This window comes from Ochotona princeps, chromosome 13, assembly GCF_030435755.1.
Source record: "Ochotona princeps isolate mOchPri1 chromosome 13, mOchPri1.hap1, whole genome shotgun sequence".
Classification (NCBI taxonomy): Eukaryota; Metazoa; Chordata; class Mammalia; order Lagomorpha; family Ochotonidae; genus Ochotona; species Ochotona princeps.
The window spans coordinates 27,586,513-27,604,871 of record NC_080844.1 but is presented as its reverse complement, the minus strand read 5'-3'; the positions used below and the strand labels follow the sequence as shown (position 1 = coordinate 27,604,871).

General features: G+C 40.4%; 1 protein-coding gene and 1 non-coding gene across 2 annotated transcripts in view; both read right to left on the bottom strand.

Annotated features, from left to right (window-relative positions):
* The window catches only part of REEP3 (receptor accessory protein 3), a 97,832-nt gene that overhangs the window by 71,801 nt on the left and 7,672 nt on the right, over nucleotides 1-18,359 (bottom strand). The gene's annotated exons all lie outside the window — the stretch shown is intronic.
* Nucleotides 11,375-11,565, bottom strand: LOC118759504 (U2 spliceosomal RNA). The gene has a single exon (XR_009246575.1). It is a non-coding gene; the product is annotated as a U2 spliceosomal RNA (small nuclear RNA).

Below are 18,359 nucleotides of genomic sequence, written 5' to 3'. Positions count from 1 at the left end.
CCAGCTTTGGTATTTTTTTCTTTAACTCAAACGTTACTTAAATTTGTTAAATGTCACTTAAAATGTATTACATACTATAGGATCTATACTAGAGGCTATATGTAAGTTACAGGCAAATTATGAAATTCACAACAAAATGCGTGTGATACCCAAATTAAGATTCAAACATTATCATAACATCTACTTCTATACTCCTGTGTCTAGGGTGCGCTGACCTCTCTTCCCTGCTCATTCAGCACCTTGCTGTTGTTTTTGTTGCTAAAGGTCAACAGTCCCTCTCCAAACCTGTTCTGCAGCTCCCTTTACCGTCCCACAGAAAGGGAAGACCTCCCACTGGGGGAACCCATGCCACTGACCCAACATCCCTTCCTCTTTCTCACATATAATGGCCAACTTTGGTCAGTTTCACTTCATCCATCAATCTCTCCTATCTAACTCTTCCAACTCCTTCAAGCTTATCTGTTGAATCTTATTGTTCCAATAACACTGCATTCCTCGATGTTTCTCATGAGAGTTGCACTATTTTTTTTCACGCTGGCATATTTTGTTTCCTTTAACTAGAAGAAGAGTGTGATTTCCTTCTTTATCTCTCCCCTGCCCCCAGAGACATGAAGAAATGGAGAATCAGGAAATAATAAATTCACCCACTTTCCCCTGACCTTCACTCCTTCCCATCCTCTTTAACCCTGTGATCACATCAAATAAATACGTTTAATTTAAAAAAAAGAGTAAAATTTCTAAGACAAGGTTGGAAGGTAATTTCTCTGTAGAGCAAGATTTTCTCGCCTCCTCTAGGTGAGGAAATCCTTCCCCACGTTCTCAATACACCTTGTGCACACTGGGAGTAGCAAGGTGACTTGGAATGAAATCATTGACCTTTCTGTGTTTATTTGCTTTTGTGTAACAGTGGCTGCTTTATTTAAGTAGTAAATGCATCACCATATAACAATGCCAAGCACATGGCTGACACTCCCTAAGTGTCCAAGTATTATGACCGCCACATAAGTATTATATTCACTGACTTCCACATCTGGGGTCTTGTGCTGAATATTCCTTAGGAGAGACACTATGCTATGTTTAGCTCTAAATCCTCAAGGCTTGGAACAGGTATTCAATAAATTACCCAAAAAAAGAATTCAGAAAAATGCCTTCCCTCACTGTAGATGAGAAGGCAGAATTGATTTTAAACATTGTTCTTAAGAGGTTTATTTATTTTATTTTAACAGGCAGAGTTACAGAGAGTCAGGGAGAGACAGAAAGATTTTCCATTTCCTAGTTCACTCCCCAAATGACTGGAGCTGGGCCAGTCTAAAGTCAGGAATCTGGAGCTTTTTGTGGGTTTCCTTCATGGGTGCAGGGGCCCAAGCACTTGGGTCATCCTCTACTGCTTTGCCAGGCACACGAGCAGGGGGCTGGATCAGAGGTGGAGCAGCCAGAACTCAGACTAGCACCCATTAGGATGCTTGTACTGCAGGTGGTAGCTTTACCCACTATGGCACTGTAGCCCCCCAAAACTGGATTTTTATACAAAAATTTTACACAAAATTGGATTTTGCACAATCTAATATGGTCTAAAGCTAAGGCCAAAAAAAAAAAAAATCACTTCATTCGTAGGCTCCCCAGTCGAACACAGGTTCAGATCTCACCTGCTCACTTCAACCCAACTGCTCCTGGGAAAGCAGCAGAGGATAGTCAGAGTATCTGGGCTCCTGTCACCATGCAGGAGACTTGGTGAGAGTCCCTGGCCCTCAGCTTTGGGCAGTAGCCTGGTCTGGTCACTGAGGGCATTTGAGGAGTGACCCTGCAAATAGGACTTTCCTCTGACTCTGGAATAAATTAATAAATAAGTAAATAAATAAATAATCTCTATTTCCTTAACAGAATTTATTTTCCAGAATGTTCTTTCTGGCTGTGGGCTAAAGATGTACCCATCCATGGGGCCGGCACTGTGGCCTAGTGGCTCAAGTCCTCGCCTAGAACGCACTGGGATCCCATATGGGCGCTGGTTCTAATCCCGGCAGCTCCACTTCCCATCCAGCTCCCTGCTTGTGGCCTGGGAAAGCAGTCCAGGATGGCCCAAATCTTTGGGTCGCTGCACCCGCGTGGGAGACCTGGAGGAAGTTCCTGCCTCCTGGCTTTGGATTGGCGCAGCACCGGCTGTTGCAGTCACTTGGGGAGTGAATCATTGGACGGAAAATCTTCCTCTGTGTCTCTCCTCCTCTCTCTCTATATATATATCTTTGCAATTAAAAAAATAATAAATGTTGAAAAAGATCAACCTATTGTATTATTGTTGTTGTTATTGTTATTTTCATCTCTATCACAATAAATACAGTAAGCTGATTTCAAATATCATATAGCTTTTCTTGGTTATGAGAGAAATTGGAAAAGCTCTAACAATTTTCTTCTGAAAATTGTATTCATATCTATTAGTTACACAGAGCAAGTATTCACAACAAGAACAACCCTTCAACGTTTTGTTTGCTGGACACAGATAGGATCGTAATGCATTACAGTTGTTCTTATCACATCTTATAAATGTGCTTTCTTCTGCACCTAAATACATATACGCATTAAGATTTTTTCCCTAGGCAATTTGTTCTTTAACAATCAAAGCGATCCTGTCAATAAGCTAAAAGTCACCTACTTTGGGCAGTATAAGTCATGATTATCTGAGGCTAGCACATTAACTATTTTCCTCTTAAAATCAGTTTTACTTTCTCATCAACAAAATAAAGACAACTTAATCAAATCACCCTCAAAAATTGAGGCAGTTAATGAGGCAGCAAAATACTAAAAAACAAAAAAATAAAGACTTGATGATTTGCAGACAGGAAAATAAGCTGTTGGAGAAATACTATAAGATAACACTTGCAAATTTTGCCATTCTGCTGCTAAATTGAAGCCTAGATCTACTAAGCAGGAAGGGGGGTGGCGGGTTGAATGCATCCCGGTCCTCCTAATGCATGATGTAATTCTTTCAGAAATCTAAACAATAGAAGCTGACATGCAATCAAAACAATAGGAAGATTAGAGAAAGCTAATTTTATTTCTCACATAGAACAAAAATGTGAGATATAACAAATTTGATGTTATCTTAAGCCACTGAGTTTTGGAGTGGTTCATTACAACATTATACAACCAAAAGCAAAGAACTGCAGGTGGCAGCAAGCACAGATTCCTGCGGCAGGCACCCCAGGGGTGAATCAGTCCTGCCTGGTGAAGGACTGAGGAGGAGCTCTGGCAGGAGTAACAAAGCATGAGGAAGGCAGCAGCTTTCTGGCGCAAGAACAGCTAGAGAACTGCTGGGCTAAACATCATGACTTATTGTAATTGGGGCATCTTGTACCTTGGATGCACTCATTCAGAGTCAACAGTGAAGAGCTATGCCTATGCCAGGTTAGTTAGATTCAAACTGGAAAAAGTCACCCCACTTAAGGTCCACAAGTTGGTGTCTACAGGATATTGGGGTATAGAACAAAAGGGGCAAGCTGGTTAGCACAGCAATTAAGACACTGATTACTACTGTGTGTACTGGAGCACCTGGGTTTGGGACCTGGTTCTGCTTCCAATTCTAAGTGCTCTGTTAATGCATACCCTGAAAAGAAGGCAAGAAGTGGCTCAAGTGGCTGGATCCCTACTTGAGATCTGGGACTGAGTTTTCTGGTTTCTGGTTTTGACCTGGTCCTGTAAAGGGCATTTCAGGAATGTGCCATGGGATAGAAGTTTTTCTTTCTGTCTCTCTGCCTCTTGAATAATGATAATAAACAATAACAACAACAATAATAGGATTTAAAAACATAAAATTCCAGAAGTCTGAGGTCATCTTTCATTTCTTTGGGATCCTAATAGAATTATTCCCAAAATGCTGCAAGCCTGAGCCACTTATTAGTGTTTTACTGCAATGCAAATGGATGTTTATTTGAAAGGCAGAGAAACAGAGACATAGATAGAAAAAGACAGACAACAAGAGATCTCCTATCTGCTGCTTTACTTCCAAAATACCCACAAGAGTCAGATCTGGGCCAGGCAAAAGCTAGGAATCAGTGGGTTGCCCCCAAACACTCCCCAAGTGTCCATCAGCAGGAAGTGGGATTCAGAAGTAGAGGAGGGAGTTGAACCTAGGCACTCTCTCAGGGCATATGGATGTCCAATCCTGCACTTGGAGTGTCTTAAAGGAACAAGGAGTGATAATGTGCCTCTGCATTGGACATGTGGAGATAAAGGCCATTCAGTGTATCACATCTGTGTCTTCCAGCAACCTCTGTAAGTTAATCACTAATAGAGTCATTCCGTTGTGAAGATGTGATAATTACATAACCACTGAGAAGTCATTGTTTATCACACAGGTTTAATCTGCTACTTGGGATGTTTGCATTCCCTATGGGAATTCACGACCTGGCTACTTGGCATTTGTCATCAGGCTTCTTGCTTCAGAGTCCAGGAGGGAGCTGATAATGGCCCAGGTGCTGAGTTCCTGCCATAGGGAGGTCCACAGAGGGTTCTTTGTCTTGTTTTTGGCCTTGCCCAGTCCTAGCTGCCGCAGGCCCTTGGAGAATGAACCAGTGAATGCAAGTTATCACTGTCTCTCTGCCTCTCTCTTTCTGTTACTTTGTCTTTAAAACAAATTTTTTAAAAAGTTTTTATTGAAGTTATTCAAATGTATTACGGAAGCATCACCACAAAGAACAAACAAGAAATCTAAAACTCACCCCAGAACTACTGTTAGGGAAAAAAAAATTAATAACATTTAATTATCCAACTCTGTATCTGAAGAGGAAAAAAAATTGACAGAGTATAAAAATGGGAAACTAAATCACATTTGATTAAATATAACAGTTGATACCTAAAAATGAGGTAATAAGTGAAATCATATTTAAGCAATAGAAATGTCAGGGTCTAATAATATCCTTTGATCTAAAAAAAAAAAAGACTATGAAAGATTGTCCTCTCAATCCTAAACAGAATCTTTCTTTCTGTTATAGTGGCTAGAATTAGCTGCGATATTTTCTTTTTTTTTTTTTTTTAAGATTTATTTTATTTTTATTACAAAGTCAGATATACTGAGAGGAGGAGAGAGAGAGGAAGTGGAGCTGCCGGGATTAGAACCAGCGGCCATATGGGATCAAGGCGAGGGCCTTAGCCATTAGGCCACACTGCCGAGCCCCAGCTGTGATATTTTCTTTGTCCTTTCCACTACCTCCCTCTTCTCTGGAATTTTACTAGATATTATTATTGTTTTAGTTTTATTGTGATGTATAACTTTCTAGTCAACAGTCTTAGTACTATGGCTACTGTAACAGGCATGACATAAATGATTAATTGAACTAAAAGAAAATATAAAGCACCACATCAACAAATTTCACAAATGATCTTTTTCAGGCAGCACAAATGTGTAGTGCTACAAATGTGCTAAGCAGCCACTTCACAAATATAATGTTTTACTGTTTGCTAGACTATGTTCTCATGCTAACTGGGAATATGAAATGCATTTCCAACTTGGGTTTCATGAGGTACTGTAGAGAATGCTGTAATAAAATCCAGACATTCCATCTACTGCATTCCTTTCTTCTAATACTTCTGTAATTCAATCTAAAAAGACCAATTAAGTCTGTCTGGATTTTACTTCTTTATGGGCCACTAATGCTGCTTACTGCTAAGCTTCAGATACTTGTTAATTACTCATATTTTCCTGTTTTGATATCATCAAATCACTGAGAAACAAACTAAGGATGTTTCACTATTTTTGCTTCCTTGCTTTAAATGGCAATACTATGAGACAGCTTAATTTGGTGGTAGTTTTCTGACACTACTGTTTCTCAAAACAAAACAAAACAAAACAAAATCATCAGCATGTTTTTCTGACTCCTAGTAAAATGGTTTTTGAATCTGGCTGCACATTCCAATCATCTGGGCAACTTTTTAAAATAAGAAAGTTCAGGCAACATCCCAAGTAAATTAAGTCAGAATTTTTGGGAATCAGGTCTGGGAAAAGTGTTTTCAAAAGCTTTGAAATATGGTATAATACTTTGGAAACTCTAAATCTAAAGGAAGCAAACAAAGCAACTCCATGAAAGTGGGTACTTTCAACTTATTTTATAGAGATTTACTTATTGTTTTATTTGAAAAGCAGATTTACAGGAGAGAGAGAGCTCTCCCATCCTCTGGTTCACTCTCCAAAGGGCTGCAATAGCTGGCTCCTGGCTCTGGGTTTCGGATCAGTTCAGTTCTGGCCGTTGTAGCCATTTGGGGAGTGAACCAACGGATCAAAGACCCTCTCTATCTCTCTTTCTCGCTGTGTAAAATCTCCCTTTCAAATTAAAACAAACAATTTTTCTTAAAAGGCTGAATATGGCTAGAAAATCTTGTCTCTTTATTGAAAGTTGTAGGAATGGGCCCAGTGGCGTGGCCTAGCAGCTAAAGTCCTCGCCTTGAATGCACCAGGATCCCATATGGGCGCTGTTTCTAATCCCAGCAGCTCCACTTCCCATCCAGCTCCCTGCTTGTGGCCTGGGAAAGCAGTCAAGGATGGCCCAAAGCTTTGGGACCCTGCACCCGCGTGGGTGACCAGGAAGAGGTTCCTGGTTCCCGGCACTGGATTGGCGCAGAACCGGCCGTTGCGATCACTTGGGGAGTGAATCATCGTACGGAAGATGTTCCTCTCTCTCTGTCCTTCTCTCTGTTTATCTGACTTTGTAATAAAATAAATAAATCTTAAAAAAAAAAAGTTGTTGGAGTGATTTGAGGGATCAAATGCTACCATCCTTCACAGTAAGAAAGGTATTAAAGTTGGCAATTTTTTGATCTCTCTGGATAATTGTTGGAGGACAGGGGAGAGGGATAATTTTTAAGGATAAATTTAATAAATTTGTTTATTTTGCACTCTCAGCTAAAAATCTTGATGCTGACAGATCTGCCAATCCACTAGTTCATGTCTCACAGTCACGTTCCTGAGGTGTTTGGGGGCTCTGAAACCTTTCCTGACCAACTGAGCACAACACGCACGATGACAAGGGAGCAAGGGAACAAAGGAACAGCCCCAAGGCCGTCAGTGAGTGACAGATGTCTTCCCCAGCTCAGCCCCCCAACCCTGCTGACCACACAGAGACACAGAATGCTTCATCTGATATTTTCCATTTCACTTCTCTTACAAAACCAATGCCCAAGTACACAGGGGTCAGGAACACATCACATAAAATGTTAAATATGATATGTCACCTCTCATCAATAAGCTTAGGCTTATTCCAGATTCTGGGGCTTGTAAAATTCTGGAGCATTGATCTGACACAGGTAACATCAACTCTTCCAAGACTTACAGTTTCATGCAATGTAACATTTTTGACAGAGCTAGAATACCAAAGCAGAAGGTTTTGCCTGAAGATTATTATTCTCCACTCCAACACCAACATTCTGAGTGTGAGTGTGGCAGGACACACAGTGGAGACACAGTACTCCACAGTCGTTAAATGCTGTGTTTACTTTACTTTCAATAGCAATGCCTCAACTATTAAATGGACCAAAAGTAAAATAAATATCATCTGAAAATAAGTAGGGGAAAAAAAAAACCTTTTAAGCAGTTACCTATGTACCTATATAACTACTTCCAAAACCTCAAATGTGTTCTGTAATGAATAAGAAACTGGACATTCTTTCTTGGACTATTACCAGCTTTGAGAAAAAGAAAGGACAAGAGACAGCCTGCCTGGCGACTTCACAGAGGTTCTGGCCTTCTGTTCACATGCTCGTCATGACAGGTGCAGCCCCTTCCCTGGCTCCGTCTGTGGCCTGGCTGAGCACTAAAACTGGCCTCTGCACCAGCAAGAAGCATATGGGCTGGGACAGGCTTGGCATCTCCGTTCTCTTGGTATCTGCTGTCTGCTTGTCTTAACTTGTCCCTTGAGTTGCTGTAGATATCTTGGTCATGACTCACTGCAAGTGTTAAGCACATTTTAAAAGCAACAGTTGATACAAAGAACATATGATACGTACAGCGAAGATAGGAAGCACAATAAAATGAACACTGTAAATCTCTAGCATCAACACCCCTGCTGCAGATCCCTGTTCCGCAGCTAACCCCTCAGAGCTAACGCCTAGCTCAAAACTTGCTTATCCCTCTTCTCTCTCTCTCTCTCTCTAAATAGATTTTGCAATTATATCATTAACCAGTACTTCTTTTTGTCTATACTGGGTCCTTCATAATGGTATCAAACGATATACAATTCTCTCAGGTTTGCTTTTTAAGTAACAATGTACTTTCAGTAACATTTGTCCCTGTTGATGACCCTAAGAGGTAATTCATTTGATTTTACTGTCATATAATATTCCATCATGTAAATATGGCCAACGTTTCTTTACCCATTCTCCTGTCCATGTAAATTACTATTCTTTCTAAATTATTGGCTTAAGAATTTTTCTATAAAAATCCTTGCAAATGTCTCTAAGTGCATGTGCCAGGTTTCTTCTACAGTACATAGCTAGTTGTGGAACTGCTGGGTTATAGGCTATGTGAATGATTAACACTGTAAGCTAGGGCCAAGTTGCTTTCCAAGTAGTTCCAGCATCTACTCTTCTACTGGCATGACAAAAAGGATCCTGTTGCTCTACATTCTTGCCAACACTTGGTATTTTCAGACTTCTTAATTTTTTTGCAGTCTAGTAGGTGTGAAATAGAATTTCAATGTGGTCTTAATTTACATTTTACTGCAAGCTAATGAGTTCTTTTTATATGTCTAGTTGTCATTGGTTTCCAGTTCTATGAGATCTTGGTTCATCTGTCCATCTTTCTGATTAGCTGCTTTCTTCTTGATTTTCAATACTTTTAATTTTCTGATTATTATACTTTGTTAGGCATATAAGTTGCAAAACTGTCTGTGTTTTTATTTACTTAGGGCCAAAGTTCTAGTGCTGGCTTCTCCAGTCATACCCTCCTACCAAGACCCAAACAGGAGGAATTGAGAAAAGAACAATTGATTTTCTAGCTGGTTTTTAAAATTTTGCATTCAGAAAAGAACTTTCAAACTAACCACATTTTCCTCCACATTTAATGGCAAAGAATGTAAACTGATTTTTTAAAATTTATTTATTTTTTATTGGAAAGTCAAATTTATAGAAAGGAGAGATAGAGAAAATATCTTCCATCTGCTGGTTCACTCCCCAAGTTGCTGGAGCTGAACTGATCCAAAGCCAGGAGTCACGAGCCTCTTCCAGGTCTCCCATTCAGGTGCAGGGTCCCAAAGCTTTGTGCTGTTCCTCTACTGCTTTCCCAGGCCACTAGCAGGGAGCTTGAAGGGAAGCAGAGTAGCTGGGACATAAACCAGTACCTATATGGAATTCTGGCGCACGCAAGGTGAGGACTTTAGCTGCTAGGCTACTGTGCTGGGCCCTTTTTAACTTTTTAATATTTACTTATTTGAAAGTCAACGGGACTAAGGAAAGATACAGTTCTTTCATGTGCTGATTCACTCCCCAAATGGCTGCAAGTGCCCAGGCTAGCGAGGCTTCAGTCTGGAGCCAGGAACTTTGTGGTAGCTTCTTTCGTAGTGGGGAGGGAGCCCAAATACTGGGGCTGTCTCTGAAATTACCCCAGAAACATAAGCAGAGGAGTTAGATCGAAAGTGGAGCATCAGGACTTGAACTGGTACTCATATGGGATGCATATAGTTGACGAAACTCTGGAATTATCATAAATTTCTATCTCAATTAAGCTGATTTAAAATGCAAAAATAGGGTCCTCCAGCTTAAACACAGGCTTAGCTGGCTTGCAGCCAGCTTATTACTAATGAACTTCTTGGGAGCAGTAGATGATGGCTTAATTGTGTCCTCACCACACATGTGGAGTTCCTGGTTTCTAATGTTGGCTTGGCCCTGTCCTTGCTGTTGTGGCCATTTTGAACATATGGGAAGTGAACCAGCGGATGGAAGAATCTCTTTCTCTTCTCCACTTTCTGAAACTCTTCTACAAATACATCATTTTAAAAAAATAATAAACCTTAAAAAACGGACACATTTAAGAATGATCACCACTATGGTTTGTCACGGTATAAAAAAAATCCTTCTCTGGGGGATGGTTTGCATCCACTTCTGGTTCAGCTCCCTGCTAATGTGCCTGAGAAAGCAATGGAAAACAGCCCAAGTCCTTGGGACCCTACATCCATGTGGGAGATCCAGAGGCGGCTCCAGGCTGTGAGCTTCGGTCTGGCATACCCGTGTGGCTATTTGGGGAGTGAATCAGCAGACGGAAGATTTCTCTGTCCCTTGTTCATTCTGTCTGTAACTCTGCCTTTCAAGTGGGTAAATAAATCTTTAAAAATATACATATATATCTTCCTCCTTATCATATCATGGTTTTCTCTGACCTTTTCTTCTAAAGCTTGATATGTACTATTTCTCATAGTTGGGCAGATAATCCACTTGGAATTTATTTTTAACTTTATTGTGAATTTAATTTTTTTCTTCTAGAGATTAAGATAGCTGGCACAACACTGTTGATTAAATGACTTCTACATTTCTATTCCCTTTGAATTTTATTTCTGTCATATCAGACTTTCATATTAACCTGGGTTAATTTCCAGATTTTTTAATTGTGTTCCATTAAGTCTGATGTTAATCACTGTATCAATACCATCATCTTAATTATGACAAACATTATAAAAAAATCTTTAATAGGGAAGATCATTATTCCTGATCTTCACAATTGTCTTATTGATTCCTGAACTTCTGTTCTTTTGTATAAATTTCAGATAATTAGTCTATTACATATGTAACAACAATAAAAATCCTGTTGGGAATTACACTACTCTTTCACTTTGGACAGGACTGATAATCACTGGGGCTGGCACTGTGACACAGGTTAAACGGCTACCTGCAGTGCTGGCGTCCTAGACTGGAGCCAGCTGGGGTTTCAGCTGCTGTGCTTCCCATCCAGCTCTCTGCGAATGCACCTGGGAAAGCTGCAGAAGCCAGCCCAAGGACTAGGGCTCCCGCACTCCTGTGAGAGCCCTTAAGGCAGATCCTCTGGCTTCCCCTGGCCCAGACTGGGCGGGTGCAGCCATTCAGGGCATTAATCAGCAGTTGGAGGAGCTCTCTCTGTCTCCCTCTGTAACTCTGCCTTTCAAAAATATAAATAAATCATAAAAAAAAAAGAGAGAAAGAGAGAGAGAATTGCTGATTACCATCAATTAATACTGACCCGGTAGTACTGACCATACTGTACACTCACTCAAAGTCTCAAACTCCTTGGATCATGTTTCATAATTCTCCTTATCGTTCCCCTCATTAGTGTTGGAGTCCATTTTAATCAAAGAATATAATTGTTGACATTTATGATCTTTATAAATATAATTGAAACTATTTCTTTTTCTTTTTTTTTGCACCAAGGGCATGCACTGTTCCTGGAGGTACTGCAACACCAGGTCGATGCACAGAGTGGACAGAGCAAGTTTCTATTCCAATTCCAGGCTCCAAAAATCCACTTAATATTTTGTCCTGGAATAGAGGAAGTATCAGATGTTAAACTGATAAAAACAGATACTACACTTGAAATTAGCCAAAAGGCCAAGAAGCGATGAAGCTATTTCTATCACCTCTTTATTTCCCTGTGGCCCTCTCCCACCCTCCCACCCTCCTAAATCTATGTTCTATATCTCTTTAACTTTTTCTTTCTGAAGTTTGGAAATTACAGATTCTATTTTTAATATTTTAAAATTACTGTTTTTCTGCATGTGGCAGAGACCATATCATTCTCTACTGACATTGAAAAGAAAAAACTAAAGATAAGATGAGAAGAAAAGGATTAAAGAAGACAAGAGTGGGATCACATGCTTTGAAGTGGGCAGCAGAACCAAAGTCCTTGAAGAAACAAAGAACTTAAAGTCCTCAAGTGCACTGAAGCAACATCACTTTCCTTTGTATGACTCAGTCATTCACGGTGCTCAAGGTCTCCTTTTATTGTAACCATAAAATGGCTCATGACCTTATTTTTTAAATTTTAGTGTTAGCTGAGCTGTCTTAAAACACTGTGAGGCTTTGTTACTAGTAAAAGGTCTACAATAACTGGGTACAGGTATACCAGAAAATGGTATATTTTATATCTTAAACTTATGGGAGACCACTGAAAAAGAGCAGTATTAACATCACATTTATCATTTTAATGAATTTAACACATAGCATTTAGAAATTCTGAATTCTCAATATTATTTGATTATAGGGAAGAACCACAATTTTGTCGACAAAAACTTTTTTTTTTTCTCGTCAAATTTCTGTAATTTTTATTTGGCAAAGAAAAGACTACCTTCACACAAAGCTTAATTTTACGCAATACTTTAATACTTCTCAGTTAAGACTTACTTCTAAGGCCCTTTTACAAGGACATAGAAATATATCTTTAAAGGGTACTTTTTTGTACTCATTAATAAGCCACTTAATATCATAAAACCATTTTTAAATTAGAAATGCAACTAAGGATAACAAAGATTAATCACTACAAACCCAATGCAAATAAACACCAAATAAACAACTTGGAAGTTTATTTGGCAACAGCGAGACTGGGTCCAACAAAAAGCAAAGACCACAGGCACAAAGCAGGAAAGAAGGGGTCATGACAACCCGGACACCCATTATGCAAATACCATCAAGTTTGTTTTCCTTTGTTTCCACATCTGCACTCTTTCCCTGGACACTCAAGAAAGCCTACGACTCTTCTTTCCTGTGGGTCTCTCTGAGTTTAAACACACAGGCAAGCCAGTTTATCCACTTGATACAGTTTTAGCTAAAGAGCAGTCCAAATTTTAGAAGTCCCAACTGCTAGTGATTCAAGTTGCATCAAAAAAGATTGGGGCCCAGAGCGGTGGCCTAGTGGCTAAGTCCTCACCTTGCACACACCAAGATCCCATGTGGGTGCCAGTTCGAATCCCGGCTGCTCCACTTCCCTTCCAGCTCCCTGCTTGTGGCCTGGGAAAGCAGTGAATGACAGCCCCAAAGCCTTGGGACCCTGCACCTGCGTGGGAGACCTGGAAGAGGCTTGAGGCTCCTGGGTTTGGATCAGCTCAGCTCTGGCTGTTGAGGTCTCTTGGGGAGTGAATCACTGGATGCAAGATTTTCCTTTCTATATATCTGACTTTGCATTAAAAATAAATAAATTTTTTTTTTTTAAAGTGCAAACTAGTGAGTATTTGCCTATCATCTAATCAGGTCTCTATACATACATGATGTATTTTTTGAAGTCTTATTTTTATTTTTACACAGAGAAGGAGAGACATGGAGAGAAAGTGCAGGTCCTCAACCCGGACTCCCACTGTTTCTGCATTCCCAGTGCTCGCATGACACCATGTCTCAATGCTGACCAAAGCCAGGTGCTCTAAACTTGTCCTTTATACATGGATAAACCAGTTTCCCTGGAACAGCCACCAATTTTGCCTCGTGCTTCAGGAAATTTGTAGCAGGAGCTTTAGAATCCCTTTCCAAGACTTATTTTGACAGATCATTTTACTTCCTTTTCTCACCCAACCACTTAAACTGTTCTTTGGCATATGCTAGTTTCCCTTGGGATATGCAGAAGACACTGTGATGTGTTAAACTACACCCCACAGAGGTTTGCTGGGGACACCTCAAAAGAATGTGACCTTGTAAGCAGAGGATCTTCAGGAATGTAATCAAACAAAAAACGAGGGTGTTGGGGGGTACCAACTCGGGAGACGTTCTGGCACAGTGATGTGCACAGAGGAAGGAGGACACTATGTGAACCTGAAGGGAGAGATTGGAGTGTTGCTCGAACACCCTGGCACACAACAGCAGCCTGGAGAGAGCCACAGCAATGATCGCTCCCTCACAGCCAGCACAGAAGGAAGCCAACCTGGCCAACTCCTGCCCCAAGCCTCCATTGACCTTCAGTCAACAAAATCCTGGTTAAACCATTAGGTTTATGTGATCTAGCACATATATCATGATAAAAAAAATATGACATGATAAAAAGTTAATGAAATTTGGCCACAGCAGAAAATTTGCTTTATTTTTGAGTGAGAGTAATTCTTTCCTATAATTGACTTATCACTATTTGAACATATTAATGGGGTGCTAGTGCAGTGGCTCAATAGGCTAATCCTCTACTCGTGGCACCTGACATCTCATATGGGCGCCAGTACTAGTCCCGGCTACTCCATTTCCAATCCAGTGCCCTGCATATGCACTGGGAAAGCAGCAAAGGATGGCTCAAGTCCTTGGGAGCCTGCATCCTCATGGGAGACTGGGAAGAGGCTTCTGGTTCCTGCATCTTATCTCCTCAGCTCTAGCTATTGCAGCCATTTAAAAAGTGACCCAGTAGATGGAAGATCTTTCTCTCTCTGTAAATCTGCTCACAAATAAAAAGCAATACATAAATCTTTAAAAATGAAGAAAATATTAGTGACCTCAGTAGTAATCTGAGTACTTTCTCAAACTTCTTCATGAGTTTTGAATAACTGTTCAGTGCATACCTATTTTGTTTATAGTTTCCCTATGACTTTCACTTTTATGATTTCTTTGGCAGGTGTGTTTTTGCAGCACTGATGACATTCTTAGCAGTAAGGAAGCCAACAATTAATAATTCTTGGGTCTGCATTATAATCCTAGTATCTTAGTAACTTACAGGATCTGGAAAACTGTAATTTGTGATTCACATTTAATTAATACATGTATAAAATATGGAACATAAAAGCTAATTTGTGGGATACATGAGCATAAAAATTATTTTCAAAGTGCCCTGTATTGATGATTTTCATCGATTTTGAGAAAACTGGAAATAAATACTGATATAGCAATTTTGAAACAGTAAAAAAATATGAAATTGATTTGCAACAGTATTTCATACAGAAAATTCTTTTTTTAAAAAAAATGTTTTTGTTATTTTTACTGGAAAGGCAGATACACAGAGAGAAGGAGATACAGAGAGGAAGATCTTCCAACTGCTGTTTCACTCCCCAAGAGACCTCAACAGCCAGAGCTGAGCTGATCTGAACCCAGGAGCCTCAAGCCTCCTCCAGGTCTCCCACGCAGGTGCAGGGTCCCAAGGCTTTGGGGCTGTCATTCACTGCTTTCCCAGGCCACAAGCAGGGAGCTGGAAGGGAAGTGGAGCAGCCGGGATTCGAACTGGCACCCACATGGGATCTTGGTGTGTGCAAGGTGAGGACTTAGCCACTAGGCTACCGTGCTGAGCCCCATACAGAAATTTTTTATTGATAAATCTCCAAATATCATTTGAATTGTGGTATATCTGGCACTGTGACACAGTGGTTAAGCTCCAGTATTTCCTTATCTGAGCGGCAGTTGGAGTCCTTCTTGTTCCTGCTCCCTATGGCGCTGTGCCTAGGAAAGCAATGACAGGTGGTCCAGGTGCACAGGTCCCTGCCACCCAAGCGGTAGTTCAGGATGCAGTGCCAGGCTACTGGCTTCTATCTGACCCAACCCAGACCATTGTATTCAACTGGGGAAAAGACTGAATAGTTGGAAATTCTGTAAGTAATCTCAAAAAGTGATCTCCCATAAAACACATAAAAGCAACACATGGAAAGCAACACAGTCATTTTCAGATGGGCATGCTGAGCAGACTGTCTCTTGTCGAGCAATGCTTCAATAGAACTTGCAGTAACTATGGAAATGTTCTATTTTTGTGCTGCCCAATAAGGTAGCTATTGAACACACAAAACGTGGCTATTGCGACTGAGGAAGTGAATTTTAAATGTTCCTTGATTTTGATTGACTTTTAAATAGCTGCCTGTGACCATCCTGGCCGTGGAGCTGCTAAGCTCATCCCCTGCGAGAACCATTTTCCTTCTCTTCTCACTTAACAAAATGGTCCTCAACCACTGGCAATTTTCCCCACTTGATGACATATGGCAATATCCGGAGACATTTTTGGCTGCCATCATTAGGGAATACTACTGGCATCTGGTGGATAGAGGCTAGGGATGGCACACACATCCTGCCACGCAGGACAGCCTCTTGCCACAGAGAATTCTCCACCTGAAAATAGCAGCGAGTGCTGAGGTTAAAAGACACTGACACGTAAAAGGGATCTTCAAATGAAACTAAAAATACTTTGCAATTCTTTTTGAGCGGCTGTAAAATATCCTAAGATGAGTGGGTTTGCTCATTATTTGATGTAATCTTCAAGCACTGTTGGGTAATTCTTTCCCACCTGCTACTGTTTTCTGGTAGCTCGGTGAATCGGCCATCTCACTGGTTTTTCAGTATAGTGTGACTTTCGTCAATATAGCAACACGACTGAAACTAGTAAATTTACTTCAGTAAAAGGGATATGACTGCAAGAAATCTTCACAGAGGGTCAGTGCTGTGGCACACAGGGCTAAGCCTTCACCCGCAATGTCCTCTTCCCTTGTGAGCACTAGTTGGAATCCTGGCTGCTCCACTTTAAACACGGCTCCCTGCTAATGAACCCTGGAAACAATGGACGATGGCCCAAGTGCTTGAGTCCCCATCTCCCACATGGGAGACCTGGATAAAGCCCCCCAGCTTCCAGCTTCCCCTGGAGCTCTCTGTCTCTCCTGCTCTAACTCCATCTGTAAAACAAATAAAAATAAATTAAAAAAAAGTTTTACAGGTGGTTATATTGTAAACATAAGATTTTCATAACAAACCAACTTTTATCTTTAACCTTTGTTTACCTAAAAAAATGTATGAATGGGATGGTTTAGAGAGGTTGTATAATCAATGAAATAAAAAATAAGCTCATGCTCTGCTAAGAGTTAGCAGTCATCTTTTTTGCATGTGATAATGAAAGCAGTATATTTACTGTAACATATTTAAATTACCTGCTTACGCTGTTATTATTGCAATAGGCCAGATATTTGAATGACTTAAATTATCTCGAAAAGTCAAGAACATAAAAAAATCTCCAACCTGAAAAGTTTCAAAATTCAGTGGAGATATAAGCTAATGTGGCTGCGGTAAGAAAAAGAGGACAAAAGCAAACCGCATCTTTTCCCTTTTTTTTAAAGAGTTAATTATTTTTATTGAGTGCTTGCTTTGGCAGCACATATACTAAAAAGTTATGTATTTTTATTGGAAAGGCAGATTTACAGAGAGAAGGAGAGACAGAAAGATCTTCAACTCACTGATTTACTTCCTAAGTTGCCACAATGGCCAGAGCTGAGCTGATCCAAAGCCAAGAGCCAGGAGCCTCCTCAGGGTCTCCCACATGGGAGCGGGGTCCCAAGGCTTTGGGCTGTTCCCGACTGCTTTCCCAAGCCACAAGCAGGGAGCTGGATGGGAAGCAGGGGAGAACTAGCACCCATATGGGATCCTGGCGTGTGCAAAGGGAGAATTTTGCCACTGAGCAATTGTGCCTGGCCCAGCAAACTGTTTGTGAAATGAAGGTGAATAGTGGAGCCTTGCTGGAGGTTCTGGTCTACATGCAGTGAAAACAAAACCCAGAAGGTCAGGGCGGATGTATGCACTTTTTGTCTCATGGCTTCCTGTATAGCATTCTCCACATACGTCATTAAGATTTCAACCTTCCATTTTCTGGAGAGCTTCAGTGTTCCCATTTTCCCCCATTTTTTATCAAAGTAAAACGGCAGTTAAAGTATGTATCCTCTTCTTAGATCCAAGTTACAAACATTTAAACAATTCCCATATGCATCATACCACAATGGCGAATAAAAATAAAAATCTACCTTACCTAACTGAAAAAAAATATTTTAACTCTCACTGAGATTTTACAACCCGTTAACATACTTAAAGCAATTTATTGCTTATATACTGTGGCTGGCTTCAAACTTCCACAAGGATCTAAAACAACCAAGATTTTTCCATTAATCCTACCATAATGTTAGCAAATACATGCGGATACACAAATGTCACATTCTCATAGTCTTCTATTTCGGAAACAACAAAAATGGTATTTATTTGCAGTTATATTACTCTATTTCCTTATACTTTCCTATCTATCCCCCAAACTATTTTACCCAGGTCTCTGAAGAGACCATTTTCCGTCACAGCACCAAGCAGAGTCTTTTTGCTAGCTGGGATAAATACACCCGGGGAAGCGTCACATCAAGGAAAAAGGCTTTCAGTCAACTCTGAGATCTTTCCAATTGTTTACAAATACTGCATTCACTGTAGCCTTTGTGATAAAAATAAATTGCCAAATAAGCCTCAGAGGAAGGAAAAGTAAGAGAGTTGCTGAATTCATGGTGTGTAATGCTGACTGCCAATACTTCAGTAATTTACAGTTCACTTTCATCTGAGTCTACAGAGCACAAGTATTCGCTGAGCTTGTTCTGTGTGCAATGAACAAGTTAGAGAAGAGGCTTGCCCTTAGGGAGATTCTTTTTTGGTTGGAGAAGACAGACAAGAAATTGAGAAGT